This window comes from Hemitrygon akajei, unplaced genomic scaffold (genome assembly GCF_048418815.1).
Source record: "Hemitrygon akajei unplaced genomic scaffold, sHemAka1.3 Scf000047, whole genome shotgun sequence".
Taxonomy (NCBI): domain Eukaryota; kingdom Metazoa; phylum Chordata; class Chondrichthyes; order Myliobatiformes; family Dasyatidae; genus Hemitrygon; species Hemitrygon akajei.
In genome coordinates this window covers 2,736,527-2,753,065 of record NW_027331933.1, presented here as the reverse complement: position 1 = coordinate 2,753,065, position 16,539 = coordinate 2,736,527, and the positions used below count along the sequence as shown (strand labels likewise).

At 44.0% G+C, this 16,539-nt stretch overlaps 3 protein-coding genes across 12 annotated transcripts in view; 2 read left to right on the top strand and 1 right to left on the bottom strand.

Moving 5' to 3' along the window:
- LOC140720842 (uncharacterized) overlaps positions 1-13,517 on the bottom strand; it is a 49,497-nt gene extending 35,980 nt beyond the window's left edge. For 5 of the 10 annotated variants that reach the window (XM_073035691.1, XM_073035694.1, XM_073035690.1 and 2 more), the window contains exons 1-4: positions 13,382-13,517; positions 12,760-12,866; positions 5,337-5,457; positions 404-550 (exon numbers count right to left, since the gene is read on the bottom strand). The gene's annotated coding sequence lies outside the window, so the exon portion shown is untranslated. Of the gene's footprint in view, positions 1-403; positions 551-3,139; positions 3,268-5,336; positions 5,458-12,529; positions 12,586-12,759; positions 12,867-13,381 lie in introns of those variants that run through there. The other 5 variants (XM_073035695.1, XM_073035696.1, XM_073035697.1 and 2 more) reach the window with 5 other exon arrangements.
- Positions 1-16,539, top strand: part of LOC140720845 (uncharacterized) — a 202,431-nt gene that overhangs the window by 100,752 nt on the left and 85,140 nt on the right. The window lies entirely within an intron of this gene.
- The window catches only part of LOC140720808 (uncharacterized), a 290,042-nt gene that overhangs the window by 233,067 nt on the left and 40,436 nt on the right, over positions 1-16,539 (top strand). The window lies entirely within an intron of this gene.

Below are 16,539 nucleotides of genomic sequence, written 5' to 3'. Positions count from 1 at the left end.
AAAGAGTGCAGAGAAGGTTTACAAGGATGTTGCCGGGACTTGAGAAACTGAGTTACAGAGAAAGGTTGAATAGGTTAGGACTTTATTCCCTGGAGCGTAGGAGAATGAGGGTGATTTGATAGAGATGTATAAAATTATGATGGGTATAGATAAAGTGAATGCAAGCAGGCTTTTTCCACTGAGGCTGGGGGAGAAAAAAACCAGAGGACATGGGTTAAGGGTGAAGGGTGAAAAGTTTAAAGGGAATATTGCAGGGGGGGGAGCTTCTTCACAACTGGGTCTGACTGGTACTGGCATAACTGGTTCTTCTGGGCACATTCTGTCTCACTCACAACTATTTCCTACCTTCCTTTGTACAGGTATGTAATGTCTAAAGGACAGTGTTTGAGTAAATGAGACTCACCAAACTTTCTCCTGACTGAATCACTGGAATCTCTGAGTCAGATGGGTTCTCTCCAGTTGATGCTCTCAATCCTCGGGCTGGTTCACATGTTGCTGTTCCCTCGTCTTCAGTCGTGGTTTTTCTTCCAATAAATCTCTCACTGCAGGTCTAACGTTAACATGAAAGATAATGAAGCACGTTAACAATGAAAAGGAGGACCAAACATTTTTGCTTAATGTTACTAGGAACAAAACTCACTGAAATTTAAACGTTGGCAAATATAATGATCTCAGTGAACAATCTTTAATTGTCCCTCACACATCACAAAACAATACGGGATAAGAAGGAGCCATCATTCAGTCATGGTAAGACACAAGACACAGGAACAGAATTAGGTGATTCAATCTATCTGGTCTGCTCCACCACTCAACCATTCAATCATGGCTGATTTTTATTCCAACACCATATTCCTGCCTTCCTCCTGTGACCCTGAAGCTACTCAGCAATCATCAGTATATTAAACTTCACAAATAGACCCAAATGGCAGCCTCAAACAAATTCTGCGGCAACAAATTCCACATATCAGACATCTTTTGGCCAATTTTTTTTTCTCATCTCAGTTTTAAAGGGAAGCAAGTTTATTCTGAGACCGTGCTGTCAGATCACAGACTCTCTGTCTAATGGAAACATCCTCTCCATGTCCACTGTATCCAGGCTTTTCAACATTTGGTAGGTTTACTTAACCATACATCCCTCCACCACCCCCACCATCCCTCTGAACTCCATTGAGCACAGGTCCAGAACCATCAAATGCTCCTCACACATGAAGCCGATCATTCCTGAGATTATTCATGTGAACCGCATTAGCAACAACTGCACCGGACACATTTCCAGGAATAACAGACAAATCGGTTCCAGGATAATTTAAAGGGAAAAGTTGTGCTTCCTTTACTGTTATACTATCACTCCATTTCTAGGTTAAAACAGGACCATTTCAGGAAATTTGTATTACAGATCCTAGGATACAGATCTTGTCTTGTCTATACTGGACCGACCGCCGTCGCTGGTCTATAAACGTGCAGAAGTAATGTATGGCTCAGCTCTACTGCGGGGAGCTGAGGCTCGAACCATTCTCCCCCTAGACTTCCCAGTCCCTCGGTAAAGCAGGCAGTGAAACCAAAGATCCCCACAACCTGGGACGTTCTCCTTTCTCACCCACCCCACTCCGGAAGAAGACACAACAGCCATAAAGCTCCAGAACAAATGTGAGAAGCCTCAGGAAACAAGGCGAGTTCAGGTTAAGTTAATGGGACTCAGCGGCCAAAATCACACCATGTCATCGACAAAGTATGTGAATAATAAAGACAACACCCATGGAAGCTTGACTGTTAAGTTTGAAAGTAACATAAACATTTGTCTTTTGCATGAACCTTTGTAGATGTATGTAAGCTAAGATCACACCTCCTTAATTATGTTGCTGAAGAAAGCAAATAAATAAGGTGGTTATTGAGCTGAAGTTTGATGCGACCAGGCATTAGTATGGCACGTGAGGTTAAGGTATTCAAGAAAAAGGAGCACTGTACTTGTTACCTGTTTAGATACTGACTTGAATGTATAACAGTAGTACTCTGTGAAGAGAAAAGCTTGTGTAGTATGTAGATTCAAAAAAAAAAATCCTGTGTCAACCTGTTTTAAACCGCTGGTTAAAAACCCGTTATGGGGGGAGGTGTTATGCCGTTGGCCCCCTCCTTCATGAGAATCGCAAGAACCCTAGTTAAGGGGGGTCAACTGACCCAAAAAGAGAGAGAGACCATGTTCTCCCAAGAAGCAGAATGAAGGTGACCTTGACTATTGTCTCATGGAGACCACGTGAAAAGCCCTCGGGCAAAGTGGGCTGGTTGAGAGAGAGATCGCATTACCTGCAACTTGATTGACACCTGCGATCCCGTGAAGAAGTATAAAGGCGGGTCTGAGGGGGGGACAACCCTGAGATGCACCAAGGAGACACCAAGGAAACACGATATCGATTCCCGTGGGAGCGGGACGCCATTTTGAAGGAAGCCACGTGCGTTAGATTCCGAATTTGAATCTGTGGCTAGAACCAACGAAAGACTGCTTTTAAATAACAACGGGGAAGTCTGCTCCCCTGATTCCAAGGATTTGCTCTGCCAAGACGACGGGCAAGTGTTTATCTTTTCTAAATCATCTCTTTCTCTCTACAACGTGAAAACCCCAGTGGTTCCCAAAAAGGAAAAGCCTGCAAACTTCTGAGTGACTCTTTATATTTCCGTTGGACTCAGTATTAACCCCTAGACAACTGTAGAGCTTATTTCTGATTGATTATGGTTACACCGGTGTTTTAGATTGAGTTTTGATGATGTATATGATCTGAATGTTTTGTATTAACCATACGTTTGTGCCCTTTTTGAATAAAACGCTTGAAAATAGTAGCATCCGACTCAGCTGATCCATCTATCTTTGCTGGTAAGTTACCTGGTTACGGGGTTTCGTAACAAGTGGGGGCTCGTCGAATCTGGGGCAAACAGCCTCACGTGACCTGTCGGCGGGACTTCCATTTCAATTCTGTGAAAACAGACAGCCTGGGCTCCTGGTTTGGATCGTTCAATGCAGATTAAGTGAAGTCGACACATTTCTGACGAGCCCATATAGTTTGGAAACAAATGAATTCCTGGCCCACAGTTCGGGGCTCACGGCCAACATCGGATCTCCCCGCTCGGGATCGGTCTCAATACTCACCGATCGGAAAGTGATATCTTCGGCCCGCAGACAGTGATCCCGACGGAAGAGACGAAAGTCTTTCACGAACACACAGCCGACCCCCTTCAGCTCGGAGCGGAGATGAAAACACCGTCCACCCGGAGACTATGAACATGCGCGAAGAGATTGTTACATCATCGGGAGGCGGGGCCTCCGAAACAGACGCGCAGATGCTGCCCATCTGTGGTTATATGGGAGGGACAAACGGGATCACGTGTCAGGATTGGGGACCACCCCCCCCCCCCCCTGCCCCAGGCAGAGACTCCAGCTACTCATTAGTCTGTGGAAAGAAGCAAACTTGCCGCTCACATCTCCTCTCACCTTAAATGTATTAGACATTTCAACCCCCAGGAAAAATATATCGTCTGTCCACTCTATCTATTCCTGTCGTAATCTTATAAACGTCCATCCAGTCTCACCTCAGCCTGCACCGCTCTGGAGAAAACAACACAAGTTTGTCCAGCCTCTCGTTATAGCTCATGCCCTCTAAACCAGGCAGTGTCCTGGTAAACCTCTTCTGCGCCCTCTCAAAAGCCCCGACATCCTTCCGAGAATGGGGGCGACCGGAACTGTATGAAACACTCCAGATGTTTTCTAACTAGTTTTATAAAACTGTGTTACGAACTGTAACGTTTTAGAAACGAACCAGCAGCAACAGAGTTCACACTGGAGTCTGGTTTTGATGTTAAAACCACTCTCTTTATTAGTATATACTTATAATATAGTAACTTAACAAAATAAAGGGAAGTTGACAGAGTTAAGTGTATATATGTATAAATATAACTCCCAGACTATCGATCGTGAGGGAACAAAGCTCAGAGTCTTGAGATGGTAAAGTAGGAAAGTTCAGAAATTCACGGAATAAATGATGGGAGAGAGATATTTGTAATCCAGGGTGAAACGTAGAGAAAAGGCCGTTACATCAAAATAACCGCCGACGAACTTCTTATCCGTTGAATCCGTCCACATACGAGTTATCTGCGAAAGTAACCTGTCACAGGAATACCGTCTTCCAGGGGTTACCACACAACATACCCAGGCAAGGGTTAATACAAGATATTCCAAAATCCACTGTTATGGATTATACGAAATGACAGCCACACACATTCGTTGTGGTTCCGTGTACCGATGATCAACCCACTCTTGTGGGCATAGGGGAGTTCCAAGCCTCAGCTGCGACTAACTGAAGCGATCAGCTTTTCCAGTCTCTCTCTCTCTCTCTTTAGACTGGCCGCCTGCCTGTCTGCAGATCGCTCTCTCTCTCTTATGGGTCAGTCCACAGTCAGCGCTGTCAACCTGTGACTGACGTCATAGTCCCGCCTCCTCACGCCGGCGCTCTTAAAGAAACAGTCACAGTACGACCGCAGGCTCGTAACAGCTGCAACACAACTTCCCGACTTTTGAACTCAATGCTTCAACTAATAAAGACAACCATGCCATTTGCCTTCTTAACCACCCGATCAATCTGTGCAGTCTCTTTCACGGAGCGATGAACTTGGAGTCTAAGATCTCTCTGATCATCAACACTGTTCAGGGTTTTGCATTTAACAGTGTACTGTCTCATACATTCGACCTACCGAGCTGCCAAGATGATCATCACTAATCAAATCTCAGTGAGATTTCTCAGGTCCTGTTGAATTTATTGCCAAGTGCACAAGAATGGGAAGGTACAGGTACAGAGAAACACTGACTTGTGGCAGCATCACAGGCAAGTACATTCAGATAACACACGGAACACAAATTATACGATTCTCTGCCAGTAACAATCTATAAATATGTTTTATGTCATTAACGATATTTAAATACATTGTGTCATAATCAATATCAAAATGTGCATTTTGTGTCAATAACAGACTTGGAAATGTTGAATTTGGTCCCTGTCTCCATTCCTCCTATAATCCACAACCAGCTCCTGTGTTTTTGTCACAATGAGGGAGAGGTTGTTTTCTTGACACCACTGTGTCGGGGTGATGACTTCTTCTCTGTAGGCTGCCTCGTTATTATCTGAGATTAGGCCAGTCAGTGCAGTGTAGTCAGCAAATTTAACTAACAGATTGGAGCTGTGGGTGGCGACACGTCATGGGAATACAGAGAGTAAAGGAGGCGGCAAGAGACACCCCTGTGGGGTATGTGTGCTGAGGGTCAGAGGGACAGAGGTGAGGGAGCCCACTCTTACCAGTTGCCGCCGATCTGACAGGAAGTCCAGGATCCAGCTACACAAGGCAGGGTGAAGGTCGAGGTCTCTGAGCTTCATGTCGATACTTCACGCCTTCGTATGGCTACTGCTCTGCCCATGACTGCAAGGAACGGCAGAGAACTTTGGAGAGCAGAGAACATCAGGGAAACAAGCCTCCCCTCCATGGACTCTTCCTACACTTCCCCTGCCTCGGAAAAGCGGGTCATGTACTCAAAGACCCTCACAACCTGGACATTCTTGCTGCAAACCCGCTCCCCCATCGGGGAAGGGATACAAAAGCCTTAAAGCGCGTAACACCAGGCTCAAGGATGGTTTCCTGTCTACAGCTACAAGCCAAATGAATGATAAAATGGACTCAACCTCACAATGTAACTCGACGTGACCCTGCACCATATGTCTATCTGCACTGCACTTTCTCTGCAGCCATAATGCTTGGTTACAGTTATTGTTTTGCCAGTTTCATTTTTCATTTTTAGAATCTTTTTTATTGATACATAATCTACTACAGCTATAAAATTATTCAAAACTTCAATTAATATGTATACAATTAATAAAGCTGAAAAAACTGATTGTAAAATATAAAAATGGAAATATATATATAGAAAAATAAGGGGAAAAAGTACCCCATCTAACTCGGAAAAAAACCCAGTAACCACAAAAAAAGGGGAAAAAAATCCATTAGGAAAGAACCCTCCGGACCAATACTTTTGACCATCATCTAAGTTTTTTTAAAAAAGAATCATCAACCGCCATTTCATATTTATTAAAAAAATTGAATGGAAACCATATAGCATAATTCAAATTAAATGATAATATTTGGCAAAGGAACCCCATCTTCTCTCAAAATTGAATCGAGGAACAAAAGTTCTACTTCTATTTTTTTCCAAACTAAGATATAACATTCCTTGAGAAAACCATTCAATTAATGTAGGGGAAGAAATATCTTTCCATTTTAATAAAATAGCCCTTCTTGTCAGTAGTGTAACAAATGCAATTACATGTTCATCTGAAGGTGAAATACCCTGAATATGATGTAGAGCTATTCCAAATTGAACAGTCAATCTGTTAGGTTGTAAATTAATTTTCAGAGCTTTAGAACTTGTTGAAAATAAAGATTTCCATAATGATTTTAATGAAGAACATGACCAGAACATATGTGACAAAGTAGCTACTTCAGTTTTACATCTACCACAGCATTTGTCTATACTAGGAAATATTTTAGATAGTCTCCACTTTGTTAAATAATAACGGTGAGCAATTTTAAATTGAATTAAACAGTGGTTGGCTCATACAGAAGAATTTACGTTTTTCAAAACTCGAAGCCAATCTTCATTAACAGAGGTCATATTAAATTCTCTCTCCCAATCTTATTTAATCTTTAGTGATATGTTCTCTTTTTGTAACAAAAATAAATTATAAATTCTGCTAATGGAACCTTTCACTAAGGGATTCAGTTTCAAAATGGTATCCAACAAATCAGTTTCTTGTAAATATGGAAACTTAGGTAAACATGTTTGTAAAAAATGTTTCACATGAACATATTGCAAAAATGTGTATGAGCGAGAGAAAACTTGTAAATTAACTCTTCAAAGGTCATCAATCGATCATCACAAAATAAATCCGTAAAAGAATGGATCCCTTTATTTTTCCATAGGAGAAAAATGGGGTCAGTTGTTGAAGGTTTAAATGAAAAGTTTCGATATAAAAAACTAGACAAATTGTTTAAAATTTTAAAAGAAACAAAACTGAACCCAAATCCTTAGGGATTGTTTAATAACCGGGTAAAGATTTAAACTTGGAATTTTAGAGAGCTGTAAAGGTAATGGAGCTCCTAAAATTGAAGTTAAATGAAATTGTTTAACAGCTTTTAATTTCAAATCAATACAAAATGATTTTTGGTTCTCATCAAGCCAATATAATCAAAAACATAATGGTCTAATAGTCACAGCCCAATAATAGTTTTAAATTAGGAAGTGCAAGTCCACCATCTTTTTTTAGATTTGTGTAAATGATCGTTATTAATTCTTGGTCTCTTACTGTTCCAACTAAAGGAAGAAATAAGAGAGTCAATTTGATGATTTTGTTTTAGTGAAAAAGATAGGTATATTTTGGAAAATGTATAAAAATCTAGAAAAAATCATCATTTTCACAGCACGAGCATGACCTATTAAAGAAAAAGTAAGTGGATTGCTTCTAGAAAATTGTTGTTTCATGGAGTCCATTAAAGGAACTACGTTCTCTTTTTAGAGATCTTTATATTTTTTAGTAATTATAATACCTAAATATCTAAATATATTAACAATTCTAAAAGGAATATCGTTATATATACTAACAGGGACATTGAATGGAAACAATTCACTTTTATTAAAGTAAAGTTTATATCCTGAAAATTTACCGAAAAGTTTGTGTTTTCAAAAGATTAGGAATTGATTCCTCAAGATTTGAAATAAAAACCAAAAGATCATCTGCATAAAGCGAAATCTTATGTATGGTTCCATTCATAGAGATACCAAGAATATTTTAAGCTTCACGTAATGTTATAGCTAAATGCTCCAATACAAGATTAAATAATAAAGGGCCTAATGGACATCCCTGTCCAGTGCCACGAGAAAGTGAGAAAAAAAGAAGACCTGCAGTTATTAGTAATGACAAGCTCAAGGGCGGCTTCCTGTCTGTGTCTATAAGCCAAATGTATGATAAAATGGACTCGGCCTCACAATGTGACTCGACGTGACCCTGCACCATATGTCTATCTGCACTGCACTTTCTCTGCAGCCATAATGCTTTGTTACAATTATTGTTCTGTCGTATATCAGCTCAATGTACTGTTGTAACGTTCTGATCTGTGTGGATGGTATGTCAGGGAGAATTTTCACTGTAGCTCAGTACGTGATGATAATAAACAAATTCCCCATTTTAATTGTGTGGAAATATTAGACAGACTGAGCTTCTGCTCTGGAACCACAGAAGCAAACTGAACTGTTGTCATTTCTGAGGAATGTAAATAAAATAGAAAAGGCTTCAATCTCACTTTACGATCTGCGGTAACTGGGATCAGATGACCGTTGGTGGGTCTCCCATATCAATATCAGAATCAGGTTTAATAGCACCGGCATATGTCATGAAATTTGTTGTCCCTGCGGCAATTTTAACAATTTTGATTTAAAATAAAAATATACATATTAAATAGTTAAATTATATAAATAGAACAAAAATAAAAAATGTAATAAACTGTTTTAATTGTGTGGAACTATTTGACTGACTGGGTTGTTGCTTTGGAAATTTTGGAGTGAAGCTTAACAAAACTGTACACATTTATCAGAAGCTCAGAGGAATAGAAAAGGCAAATTCTCACATAAATGGGTCAGACACCCAGAAACATTGGTTGCACTTCAGCAGATAAAAACAGTGGAATGAACCATGCTGAAAACATTGCAGAAAAAAACATATTGTCCACCACAACGAGAGGACGTGACCGATCCGGATCTCACTGCCTTGTCTGAACGGGGAAAGATGAAGGTACACGTACACGTAGAGCAGTGACCCGCAGATGCTGCAGATCTGCGGAAAAACGTGAACGGGAAACGGGACCACGTGACAGGATTGGTGCCCCCCCCACCCCCACCCCAGGCAGTGACTCCAGCTGCCCATTACTCTGTGGACAGAAGCAAACTTGCCGCTCACATCTCCTCACCTTAAATGTATTAGACATTTCAACCCCCAGGCAAAATATATTGTCTGTCAACTCTATCTATTCCTCTCGTAATCTTATAAACGTCCATCCAGTCTCACCCCAGCCTGCACCGCTCTGGAGAAAACAACACAAGTTTGTCCAGCCTCTCGTTATAGCTCATGCCCTCTAATCCAGGCAGTGTCCTGGTAAACCTCTTCTGCGCCCTGTCCAAAGCCCCGACATCCCTCCGAGAATGGGGGCGACCAGAACTGTATGAAACACTCCAGATATGGTCTAACTAGTTTTATAAAGCTGTGTTACGAACTGTAACGTTTCAGAAACGAACCCGCAGCAATAGAGTTCACACTGGAGTCTGGTTTAGATGTTAAAACCACTCTCTTTATTAGTATCTATTTATAATATAGTAACTTAACGAAATAAAGAAAAGTTAGCAGTGTACTCATGCCTGACTCCCAAAAGGTTAATTTACAGGTTGAGTCTGTGATAAAGAAGACAAATGCAATGTTGTCATTTATTTCAAGGGGAATAGAATATAAAAGCAAGAAGAAAATTCTGAGTCTTTATGAGACATTAATCGGGCCATATTTCAAATGTCAATAACAGTTTGGGCCCAATATCTCAGAAGGCATATGTTGTCATTGTTGAATCTCCATAGGAGGTTCATGAGGATGATTCCAGCAATGAAGGGGTTAACATATGAACAGCATTTGGCAGCTTTGGGTCTGTACTCACTGGAACTTAGAAAAATGCTGAGGAATCTCATTGAAACCTACCGAATGTTAAAAGGACTGGCTGGGGTGAATGTGGAGGGGATGGGTCCTGTGGTGAAGGTATCCAAATCTAGAGGGTGCAGCCTCAAAATTGAGGGGCAACCATTTAGAAAAGATTAAAGAAGGATTTGTTTTAGTCAGAGAGGAGTGAATCTATCACAGACTCTAGTGGAGGACGTCCATGGGTATATTTAAGGCAAAAGTTGATTGTCTCCTGATCGGTCAGGGCATCAAAGGATATGGCGAGTAGGCCATATGGGGCTGAGTGGGATCAGAGATCAGCCATGATGGAATGGCAGAGCAGAATCGATAGGCTGAATTCTGCTCCTGTGTCTTATGGTCTGGTGACTGTCACAAACTGATTTTTTTAAGGAATCATGAAAACATGTTTTAGAATCAACTACAGAGAATGTGAGTCGGAAGAAAAAAAATATAGAATTCCGGAAACTCGCAGCATCGACTGTAATAGGTAACATGGTTTTGAGATCATCGATTTTGTTCTTTGTATCAGTTTTCACATTCACTGATGTTCCCTGCAGCAGAAATAGTTAAGCAGACTAATAATGTGAATGTTTTCACACCTGAATCAAAGTGAAACATCAAACCAGTTGTATATGGTTTTAGCAGAACGGCCGCTCACAGTTCTGTGGAATGAGCAGGGCCAGACAGCTGCTTACACCAGACCCTAAGCTCAGAATCTCACAGAAAAAACAACCTGCAAATTTTCCCAGTACTCTTTCAACCTTCTGTAGGTAGGGTATCAAAACTGCAATCAATATGCCAAATTTGGATCACCAACGTCTGATACAACCTCAAAATAACATCCCATCTCTAGGATTCAGTACATTAATTTATGCAGGCAATCTGGCAAAGGCTCTTTTTTTATGACCCAATCTACCTGTGGCACTACTTTCAATGAATTATGGACCTGTATTCCCAAATCATTTTATTCCACTGCACTCTTTCGTGCACTATCATTTACTGTGTAAGACCTACATAGTGCAACACTTTGCACTTGCCAACATTAAACTCCATCTGCCATTTTCAGCTCAGTTTGCAGCTGCGTCAGATCCCACTGTAACCTGCCTCTCTGCTAACTACACTCCTGATCTTGCTGACATGCAAATGCACTTATTAAGTTAAACACATTATCATAGATGACAAGCAGCAATGACCCAACTGCCATTTCTGTGGCTCTCCACCGGTCATAAACCCCCAATCAGGGAGACAACCATCTACTATCATTGTCAGCCTTCGCCCAAAATGCCACTGTCTACTCCAATTTACTTCCTTACATTGAACGTGGAGCAAATGAATTTTCTTTACCAAACTCCCATGCAGGATTGTTAAACGCCTTGCAAAAGTTCATGTTGCCAACATCCACAGCATTGACTTTACATACTTCCCTCGTAACATTCCCCCTAACCTCATTGGAAAAAAACTCTATGTCATTGCCAAGCACACAGGAAATCATGCTGATCATGCCAAATTAGTCCTGTCTTTTCAAATAATTATGTATGTGGTGCTTCCAACACTGTTTACACTACTGATGTCAGAATCACTGGCCTATAGTTTTCTGGTTTAATTTTTCAGCATTTCTTAAACAGAACAATGTTAGCTATCCTCCAATCCTCCAGTACCTCACATCACCAAGTATAATTTAAATATACCTGCCACAACCCCTGCCTTTCCTGCATTTGCTCAGTGTCTAAGGGAACAATTTGTCAGTCACTGGAGATTTAATACACTAATTTGGCACAAGACAGCAAACTCCTCGTCTGTAATTTCATTGGTTTTATGACCTCGCTTTTGCTTTGCCTCACTTCTGGAGATTTGGTGTCCCTTTCCCAAGTAAACACAGATGCAAAAAAAAATCAATTTAAGATCACCCCCTTTGTGATCACTTGATGTAGACAGTTATACTGCACAAACTTATGTCATGTGTCCTATCTCATTCCCTATCTCACACACTCTCTCATTAGAACATCAATATATTGATGAAGAAAACCTCCCTGAACTCATTCGACAAACTCAAGTCCATCCAGCCATTTCACAGTATGTGAGTCCCAATCCATATGTAGAAATTTATCTAGTATAACAAATTATTTTTCTTGCAATAGTCTGCGATTATCTCTAAAAAAAAAGTTCCTTTAAATCCCTCAAACTATAAAGGGATCTGTAACATAGCCTAATTAATGTGAACATAACTTTTTTAAAAATTTGTTTGGTCTTTCTATAACACCTCACTGTCCCGATTGAGCACCTCCGCAACATTTTCTCTCGATAGTAATGCCCCCCCCCCCCTTTAATTCTGCACACTTGGTCACGACTAAAACAAAGGAGACCCGGAATATTGAGCTGCCAGCCCTCCCATCCAGCAACCAAGTCTCACTAACTTTATAATATCACAATTCCATGTGTTGATCCATGCCCATAGCTCATCTGACTTTTCCATCAATTCTTACTGCATTGAGATCATTAATACATCGCATTTCACTGAATAAACCATCCGGTGTGGGATGTGGAGAATGGCAGTGCTGCACGGAGCAGATACAGAGACTGGGAATCGGGTGCAGTAAAACTCCCAGTGTGGAATACGGACACCAGAAACTGTAATCTCACCATCGATTTGCTCACTGACTTGTGATTAAACATAACTCACTGCCCAACATCAGATCTCCAGACTTGACACTGGCCTCAGTACTCACCGATGGGAATCTGAATCCCTGCCCGAGGGGGCGAGGACCCGTTCCCTCCCTCTCCCCCACCCCCCGCAGACGATCCGCTTCAACAACGAACGGGATGAAAATAAACCACCGCCCGCCGGGGGCTGTGTGAGCATGCGCAGTGATTATTGCGGCGGGAGCAAATTCCAGTGACCGACCCAGCAGACTCTGTGAGGAAAACAAACTCGCCCCTCACATCTTCTGCAACCTACCTTATCAGACACATTTGAACTCTGGGAGAAAAGTTATCGTCTGTCTATTCTACGTATTCCGCTCGTAATCTTTAAACGTCCATCCAGTCTCACCCCAGCCTGCGCCGCTGTGGAGAAAACAACACAAGTTTGTCCAGCCTCTCGTTATAGCTCATGCCCTCTAATCCAGGCAGGGTCCTGGTAAACCTCTTCCACGCCCTGTCCAAAGCCCCGACATCCTTCCGAGAATGGGGGCGACCAGAATTGTATGAAACACACACAACCCGGACCGACCCCGGCAGATTCTGTGAAGGAAGCGAGGCGAGGCCGCCAATTCGGGAAAGTTCATCCCCTCCCCCTTCAGGTTTCACCGATCATATTGTGTTTCTCTCTCCCTCCCCACCCCCACCTTTTATTCTCCAGTCCTGCCGAAGGGTTTCGGCCGCTGATGTCGACTGTACTCTTTTCCTGGATTCTGCCCGGCCTGCTGAGTTCCTCCAGCATTTTGTGCGCATTGCTCGCATTTCCAGCATCTGCAGATTTTCTATTGTTTGAGTTCGGGAAAGCTAACGGGACTCTGAAGTTTAAAGGGACTTTTAAGTTAAAGGGAAAGTTAAAGCTCGGGACAGGCATCAACACTCACCAATTGAAAGTCATTGGTGTCGCTCCGCAGAGAATTATCCGTCTCCGGCTCCCCCCGCCCAGGGGGCGATGATCCGGACCCGATGCCGATCCGACCACCGACCCGCTTCAACAAAGAACGAAAAACAACACCGCCCCTGCTGCACTGAGCATGCGCGATGTCTTCAGGGCGTCATCACAGCGGTGGGCGGGGCCTCGGCTACGAACCACCCGATGCTGCTGCTCCGCGGTAAAACGGGATCACCTGACGGTGGAGGGTCTCCCAGGTGACCCGGTGACTCTGCTCATCGCCCCTCACACGCTGCCCGACCCTCAGCCGCATTTCCCACATTATTTCATATTTACACCAGATACGTTTTGCATTTTCCTTATGTATCTCCCCGTCCGATCCTCCACCTCCCTGGGTCGTGGTTACGGGTTCGATTCCCATTCCGGTCCGACACACAGTTCAGACCCAAAACAGAATTGCCCACACAAAATGCAGGAGGAACACAGCAGGAACGTCAGGAACGAAACGTCGACAGGGCCTCTCCCTATAGATGCTGCCTGGCCTGCTGTGTTCCACCAGCATTTTGTGTGTGTTGTTTGAATTTACAGCATCTGCAGATTTCCTCGTGTTTGCTCCAAAACAGAATTGTTCTGGTTTCATTTAAATAAATCTGTGTTTATAAATACTAATTTCTATTCACATTCCTCAGGCCTCACTGGACAGGAACACTGAAGCATCAAGTGAGAAACAGCAGGATGTGGCCATTCGGCCCCTCTAACCATCAACAAGATGGCGGCTGCTCTCCCATCTCAGCCACATGTTTCTGTCCGATCCTCATTTTCCCGATCCCTTCGCTCTCCACACATCTGCCGCCCTCTGTTTTACGTGGGGACGATCACTGAGTCTTCACCGCCCTCTGTGGTGGGGACTTACAGACATTTACCACCCTCGGAGTGGAGACATTTCCCCTCATCTCAGTCCCGGACAGTCCATCCCCTTTTTCAGAGAGTGGGATCCCTGGTTCAATGGGTTCACCTCTCAGTCCTCGATTCTCGAAATAAAAGGGTTATCGCATTTGATCTTTCTTCATATGATGACCCCACCACTCCAGGGATCAGTCTGGTGAATCTTCATTGCACTCTCTATAACAAATACTCTCTAACCTCTTTGTTAATCCTCTATGGAATTAATTTCCATCTTCTGCAGCCCCGTGTTGCCCCAACTACTCACCTCCCACCCCTATCACTATTTCCACCTTCCCACCTCCCCCTCACCTGGATCCACCTCTCACTCCCCAGCTCTTGCCCCATCCCCACCCCTCACCTCTTTTCTCTGACTATTTCCCGTCCACTCTCAGTCCAGAGGGAGGGTCTCGGCCCGAAATGTTGACGGTCCATTTCCCTCCACAGATGCTGCCCAACCCACTGAGTTCCTCCGGCAGTTTGTTCTTTGGTCTGTATAACCCGTGTTAGTATGGGGAGCGGGATTTTACACCATATTCCTGGTACAATCTCAACAAAGCCCAAATAATTGTCACTTTGCCCGGACCATTGTCCCCGCTTGCAGGGCAACAGTCTGCCGGTGTTTGCCCCCAATGTGGTGAATCCCTCTGCTCGACACCACCGTGGGCCCAGACATTTCCACAGATGAGCCCCTCCTGTCCCCACCGGGACAAACATCCTGTCCACCCCTCTCTCACCATCTTCATCCTTTCAATAAAATCCCCCTCTCTCCCTCCCTCCACGGGGAACTGGCATCAAACCGATGGGCCGAGCGGTCTCCTCCTACCTCTCAGCGATACATCAGACTCCGGCCGCAGGAGACGCTTCACAAACGCCCCAACTTCCCTCGGAGGGAAATGGAAATAAATCGGAAAGCGGACATTTACTTTGAGGGGTTGTGTGGCGTCACCTGTGGGAGAGCGCTGGTATTTAAAAGCACCTTAATGGACTTTTCAGTGGGACAACAACATTAATCACGGGTTTTATCACTAAATCCAGTGTTGTGGGATGTAAAATCCCCTGTTATGTGTCCGGCTGTGCCGTGTTGTTGGTGGAGTGGTGTTTGTCTCGATTCGGGTCACAACACCAGAATTGCCAGCGGGGTCCACACACAGTGTATTAGTCAACAGAAAACCTCCCGTCCCTGCAGTCTTTGTCTCCTGGTAAACTCAACACCCTGACAGTGTGGACCATAGATACCCCTTCCTCTCAGAGTCAGGGGATCATTCAGACAGCTGATCGCTGACAGGAATTATATTTATTGGTCATTAAAGTTCACCCAGATTCGTTTGGACGGATTTGATGTGGAGTTCGGGGTGTCACAGTGAAAGGGCCGGACGGCCGAACTCTCTCCGTTGTCCAAACATCCTTCCAGGTGAGGCAACACTTCACCTGTGAATCTTCCGGGGTCGCCCGTTGTGTCCGCTGCTCCCGATGCGGCCGCCTCGACACTGGTGACACCGGCTCCTCTGCAGTTGTGCGGGGTAGGGATTTTTTTTGCGGGGGGGGGGGGGGGAAATCGATGATATTATTCCCTTTTGTACGGGAGGGGTGGGTTTGGGGGTTGATGATTGGGATGACGTTCTTTTTTATGCGGGGGTAAGAGTGTGATTTTTCTCTCTGATAGATGCTGCCCGGCCGGCTGAGTTCCGCCAGCATTTTGTTTGTGTTGCTCCGAATTTCCAGCATCTGCAGACTTAGTCGTGTTTGTGATTTACCTCTCCGTTGTCCCTCCCGCTTCCGGCCAGTGGTCCCTCTGTAGGGACCCCCGACCACGGCTGGTGCAGCCCAGAACCTCCTGCTAAACGCAGGCGCAGTGCCGACCGTAGCTATTATTCTGTTCAGGCGTCCGTGAAGAAGGGTCTGATCTCGGGTTTGTGGAAATCGGGGGCCGGCTGCCGTGGAACCACAACTTTGTGGGCCGAAGGGCCTGTATCGTGTTGTAGGTTTTCTATGTTTCTATGAAAAGTGCCGGGAACGAGCTCTGCCGGACGGCTGGAGGCTCCGGGCTCTCCGGTCCCGCAGCCCCGGTTTTAGTTTTGCGCCCGAGCCCGGGCTGTGGGATCAGTTAGTTGTGGTTCCCAGGCTCGGAGGGGTTTGGGGTGAAGGGGATCTGTTTGTGTGTGGGGGTAGAGGTTATGGGTGGACTGTAGTCGGGGTGGGGGGGGG